General features: G+C 36.5%; 1 long non-coding RNA gene across 1 annotated transcript; it reads left to right on the top strand.

The window, feature by feature from the left end:
• Nucleotides 1-3,344: 3,344 nt before the first annotated feature.
• Nucleotides 3,345-5,534, top strand: LOC127074551 (uncharacterized). The gene is made up of 2 exons (XR_007786041.1): nt 3,345-3,933; nt 5,194-5,534. It is a non-coding gene; the product is annotated as an uncharacterized LOC127074551 (long non-coding RNA).
• The last annotated feature ends 620 nt before the right edge of the window (nt 5,535-6,154 follow it).

The following is a 6,154-nucleotide window of genomic DNA, read 5'->3' as shown; positions in this document are numbered from 1 at the left end:
CAACGTACATGTTTGCATGGGCGTATGCAGGCCCATGAAGCAACTCTACTAGGTCCACAATCAACTGAAATGAGGTCTGAATGAAGCTTGGATTGCAAGGCAAATATATTTGAATGTTTGAAGCATGATTCTTGCCAACTGATACAACCATGTTTAAGCCATACGCAGACCCCTCAAACTTTGTCCAAAATGAATGAATTAAGACTCTTTTGAAAGCTTAGATCAATAGGAACAACTCTTATGTTGAACACTTTTCCATTTGGAACTTGTATCATGGTGAATTTTGAGGTGGAAGTTTGGAAATTTCAGCATGTCAAAACATTTTCTAAGTGTCAAGCCACATGTTCAATTATTCCACCTTGCCTAACTTTTTATGTGAGCCCTAAATGAGAAAAGTGTATTCATCAAAGTTGTTCTATTTCAAAAACCTTCAAAACAGTCACAAATTTGACATCATTTGTATTTGGGATGAGTGAGTTATGCATTTTTGAAGTTGAGGAAAACCACTTGTTCAATGGTATTGGTCCAAAATGACCAATAATGTATCCTCATATCACATGCTTATAAAATTTGAATTAGTTCTTACTCCAAACATCAAAGTTGTATTAGACACCTTGAATTTGATTGTGCAACTTGGAAATATTTCATCTCATAAAAATAGAGCAAGTTATGGCCTTGGGAAGTTGACTTTCAAATTAGGGTTTAGACAAAATGACCTATAACATTTTAACATAGAAAATGACTTTCCAAGAAAAATTAGCTCTAGACTTCAACATGAAAGTTGTTTGTAATGTTATGTAGAGTAAATGTTCTCTTGGAATCATTTTTATATGATACAAATTGTAGGAGATAAGGTATAGGGGGACCCAGTTTTGCTCAGATGAATTCATCTGGCCAACCACCATCAACCAACTTGCTAACTTGAAATTCTCTTGACTTTTTAGGCTCATGGTAGATCATATATGCATAAGATGATGAAATTTGAAGTTCCCCTTGAGAAATTTGATCAATTGGTGAAAAAGCTTGTTGGAGAAGTTACTCAAGATACCCAGATGAACTAAGGTTTCCAAGGTAAACCAACTCCAAACTCTTGAAAAAACTTGATCAAAATAACATGTAGAGATCATAGGGATTCATATATAATACCTAGAGACATTATGGATCATTCCTTCGTTGTACTCTTAGAAATGAGGGTCTTAAACCCTAGATGTGAACTTGATAGATCAATAGTGATCATGCCCTACCTACAAAAGAGTTAGGCAAATAAAAAGGCATATTTTTGGTATTTTGGTTAGTGAAATGATAAAATACAAGTATGATACAACCATACGGTGCTTGGTGATCTCTCCCAAAACAAACCCAATGAAAGAGGGGTAAGGAGGATGCCAAGGTATGATCCCAATGCTAATGCATATGATGAGATTGCATGAGGGATCTTAGGGTCAAAAATTAGGGTCTTACAGCTACCCCTATTTAAGGACATTCTAATTGAAGAGGTGAAGGTTAAAATCTTCGTATCGACTCAGGAGAATGAGCTTAAATAAAAACATATAGAAACAAATTTTGGTCCCTAAGAGACCTCAAGATGCATACGATATGAATGTTATAAGGAATCTCTGTGGGGAAAATATTGCCACAAAGGAAAAGAATCTAGAGAGACCGAAGGTTCGCAGGAGCATGATGCATTCAATAAGGAAAAACTCACTGGGGAGACAAAGACTCTGAGGGGATAAAAGAGATTGTGAGTAGGCCAGGCTACGACTTAAAAACTGCTGGGAGACTAGAGGAATTCCATGAAAATGGAAAGACTCAGCCGAAGAAACAAAAGACGTCTGCAGGGGAAACAGGTAGATCAGAATAAAACTAAAATACTCGAATCAGGCAGGAAAAGTGATTTCACCAAGGAAATACGCACTCGACTCATCTGGGGAAGAAATAAACTTCAACACAGGAGGAGCAAAAATCTATTATCCACTACCTGTTACTGGGTAAGGAGATCATAAAATCTGATCAGAGAGGACACCCGTTACCGGTTAGGGTAAACATATCAAGGATAACTCACTGAGGGACGCCAGGAAGTGCATTCGTTACCAGTTACTGAGTAAGAATAGACTTGTTGGGGAAAAACTGCAGAAATATGATTTACAACTATCGGTTATTGGGCAGAAGACCAAAGATGAGAATATCCGTCACCGGTTAAAGTGATCATATCAAGGATAGACTCAAAGGAAAGAGAATCTGTCATCGGTTAAGATGAACATATCAAGGATAATCTTTCCTGCGAATTGTTAAGGAGGATACCCATCATCGGTTAGGATGGATATATCAAGGATAAACCACCTGAACAAAAAGTAGGAATTACATCTATCGAATGCTGGATAGAATACCACAGAGAGGATATCCATCACCGGTTAAAGTGAACATATAAAGGATAAACTCTGTAAAGGGAGAAAAGTAGGATTTACAACTACCGGTTACTGGGCAGAAGACCGCAAAGAGAAGGAAACCCGTCATCGGTTAGGATGAACATATCAAGGATTAACTCTCTGGGGAACAAGTAGGGATTACAACTACCTTTTTACTAGGTAGAATACCAAAGATGAGAATATTCGTCATCGTTAGGATGAAGATATCAAGGATAGACTCAAAACAGGGGAAGAAAATATCTGTCACCGATTAGGATGAACATATCAAAGATATACTTCCTGAGGAAACATGAAAAACGAATCCGCTGGGGAGAAAAAGGTTACTTTTGCCGGGTATTGGGAAAGAAGTAGCAAACTGCAATACATGAAATGGGAAAAGTTCATACAAGTTACAAACAAATACCATGCCTAAAACAATCAAGTGGTCATGGTAATTCTCAAGCACAATCACACAATACAATGCAAATGAGATGGATATAATGAGGATACAAGTTAGAAACTAGGTCTAAGGTTATACATGATCAAAATGAAACACACAAAGGCAAATGGCATCAAAATGACAACCTACATCAAAGGAGATTTTAAATCAAAAAGAATTTAATTCTAATGGGAGATTAGTTGAGAATTAACCATACGATCAATTGAGAATTAGCATGCAAAACATGAAATGTTATCAAGGTGAATTGATGAATTAAAATCTAATCAAGAACTAGGTTAAACATGTTATTTTCAATGTATCCTCAAGTGATTAAAGCTCAATGCAAAGTGATCAAAAACAATTAAAACCTAATGGATTCTAACATTAATCATGTCAGTTCCTTCCTAATTTTCTATGATAAAAGGAGTATTAAAATCAATTGACAAAAACATGTAGAATAATGACCAAAAAATAGGAAAAACATATGAAACACGGGGAGGGGGTTAGACCGGAAAAGGGTGTGCAAAAATGACAAGGGCACGGGGCCCATATGCTAAAGGCCCATAGATTTAGCTTACAGTGAAGGGAGGTGTATGGTATTAGGAGGGTGTAAACAGAAAATAATGGGCCCATGGGAAACAAGTGAGGCCCAAGAACGCATGTGAGGTGAGCTACAATGTATCATCAGACTAAATAACATTCAAATGACAAAAATGAATGTGAGATGAAGTCTCTCCACATCTCACCTGAAATCCATCATCCTCTGTCGCGCCGGAGGTCGCCTCCGGAGGTAGAGGAGAGCCAAACTGCAAAACTCAACCACCATCTCCATTGTCTTTTCCTCCTCAATCCAAAATTCATATCCGTTTCAACAAATTTTCATTCTAGGATCCAAACCGAAGCCAACCATTGAGAACCCTAACCACGAAGAGATAAATTAAATGCTCATCACGGGGAATCAGAGCCCAAGAGGTTGGGGATTTGATTCTCCAGTCCCTAGCTCACATGCTAGTAACCATATTGAAGTGAAAAGAGGAAGAAGACGCTTATGCTGCCGGAGATGGTGAATGTGACTACGACGTGATTCCGGTAATGTTTTTTGCTATTACTCTTTCTTCTCTTGAATTTGATTGCTCTTCTTCTCCTTCTTCACCTCTTCTTGATTTTTTGGTTGATGTCTTGTTACGAATTCGTGTGGTGGAGTGAAATTGAAAGAGTGAGGAATTCGATGATGAATGAATCAATGATGATGAGTTTGGTGAATTTTCAGTGATGAATGATTGGGGTGATCAATGGAATTGATGGAAATGGAAATGGAATTCAGAGAGGGTAATTTATGATGAACTTGGTGAAATTTCAGGAAATGGAATATGAGGATGAATTGGAGATGAGTGATGATTGAATTCGATACAACTGTGATGAATTGGTTGAAGAGTGAATGGGGATCCTTTATCCTGAAGTTGATGAATGATGGTTATATAGGTTGCTAGTGAAAATTGGTTAGACAGTTAGTTTTGATGTTGTTGAAAGTTAGTTATGCAATTCGGTTAGATTATGAATTTAGTTAGAAATTAGTTGGAAATTGGTGAAGTTAGTTGCAAGTTGGAAATTATATTTTGGTTTGCATTGTTTTCCACTGTTGCTACTAGTTATGTATGTGTGTGTTCTACTGCTATGTGAATGGTTATGATGCAATTATAGCTTGATTGCAAATTTGATTGAATGATGTTATGTATATTAGTGATGTTGCCATGTCTTTGTTGTTGTTTGTAATGTTATGTGGATGGCTTTGCAACTTGGTGAATGCTTGCTAGGTGATGTGTTGTTTATGATATGTAACCTTGTATGTTATGTTGCTGTGTTTTGCATGCTTTGTTATGTGTTATGAGAATGCATAAAAATGCTATGGGCTGCTACATGATTTGTGATGAAATGTTAGGTCTGTTATGACTTCTGTTTGAAATGAATTCATGTATTGTTGCCATGATGTATGGACTGCTTCTATTTGTTGTGCTTGAAATGATTTGGTGTGAACAAATTGGTTTGGTTATGTTGGTTTTGTGGTATGTCATGGGTTGTTATGGATATGTGTCATGTGAGGATGTTTGATATTGGTTTGTAGGCTAGGGCTGCTAGAAATGTATGGCCATTTGTTAGACTACTAATGCATGATTGCTTGGAATATTGTGGTTTCTAACGAAGATGGTTGTGAAATGTTATGATATATTGGTTTGGTTAGTTTTTGAATTGCACTCATGCTATTGACTTGTTTGCATGATTATGCTTGAAATGTTTGGAAATGCATTTATTGTGAATTGTTAATAATGATGGTTTGGTTGGTTTTTGTAGGGTATGCAAACATGATGGAATGATGGAACAAGACATGACTTGCAGTTGAAGAAATAATGTGAAGACAAAATCAAAAGGATGTGGAACTTTGAATATTCAAATAAAAATGGGAATTAGGGTTTAGGATGGTCAAACTTGGTTAGTTGACTTTGGTAAACTGGTTGATCAAAAAGTCAATAGTTGACAAAAAGTCGACTTAGGTGAAAAATGTATTTTTTTATGTAATTCCTCTTGTATGGACATTTGTAATATAATTTGTAGGAACGTAATGACATTTTGTAATGAACATGATTGTGGACTTCGAAACGAAATGGACTTGGAATGAAAATGAATTTGAATAACACATGACTTAATGGAATGAAATGGACCTTGAATATGCACCACAATACCCTTAGACCAAATGAATCATGCCATTGAAATATACTTGAACCAATGAATCCCAATCAAGCAATGCCATGAATTGAATCAAAGTGAACCCTGAAATGCCATTGCACTAAACTTGAACCAATGAACAACAACCAAGCAAAAGATCATGGGCATGTAAAACTTTGAATGAATCATACTCAAGGAATTAGGACCATGAACAAGTATGACCTTGAATGAATTCTTAATCAAACCAGTGAATCATTCATAGTGGACCAAATGAATCAGATGAATCCTCAAACTTGAATGCACACATAATGGATGATAGTGTCACAAACAAAAATTAGGGTTTTAGGAATTTGATTGATCATGACGATGCTTACAACCATGGACCAAGAATTAGGGTTTCCAGGTTATGCTTTATGATAAAGTGAACCAAGATAGAGGGTTCACCAATACAAACATACCATGGAAGAACCCTGGTTTAGGACTCATCTTCCCTTCAATGCTTTGGGTGATCAAGATCCTTGAATCCATGATTTTGTGCTTCTCAATGCAGATTAATGTACTAGGGTGCCATGTATATGCAAATGAAATC

Source organism: Lathyrus oleraceus, chromosome 4 (assembly GCF_024323335.1).
Source record: "Lathyrus oleraceus cultivar Zhongwan6 chromosome 4, CAAS_Psat_ZW6_1.0, whole genome shotgun sequence".
Classification (NCBI taxonomy): domain Eukaryota; kingdom Viridiplantae; phylum Streptophyta; class Magnoliopsida; order Fabales; family Fabaceae; genus Lathyrus; species Lathyrus oleraceus.
Note: the sequence above shows the minus strand (reverse complement) of the source record. Positions and strands in the feature narration are given on the sequence as shown.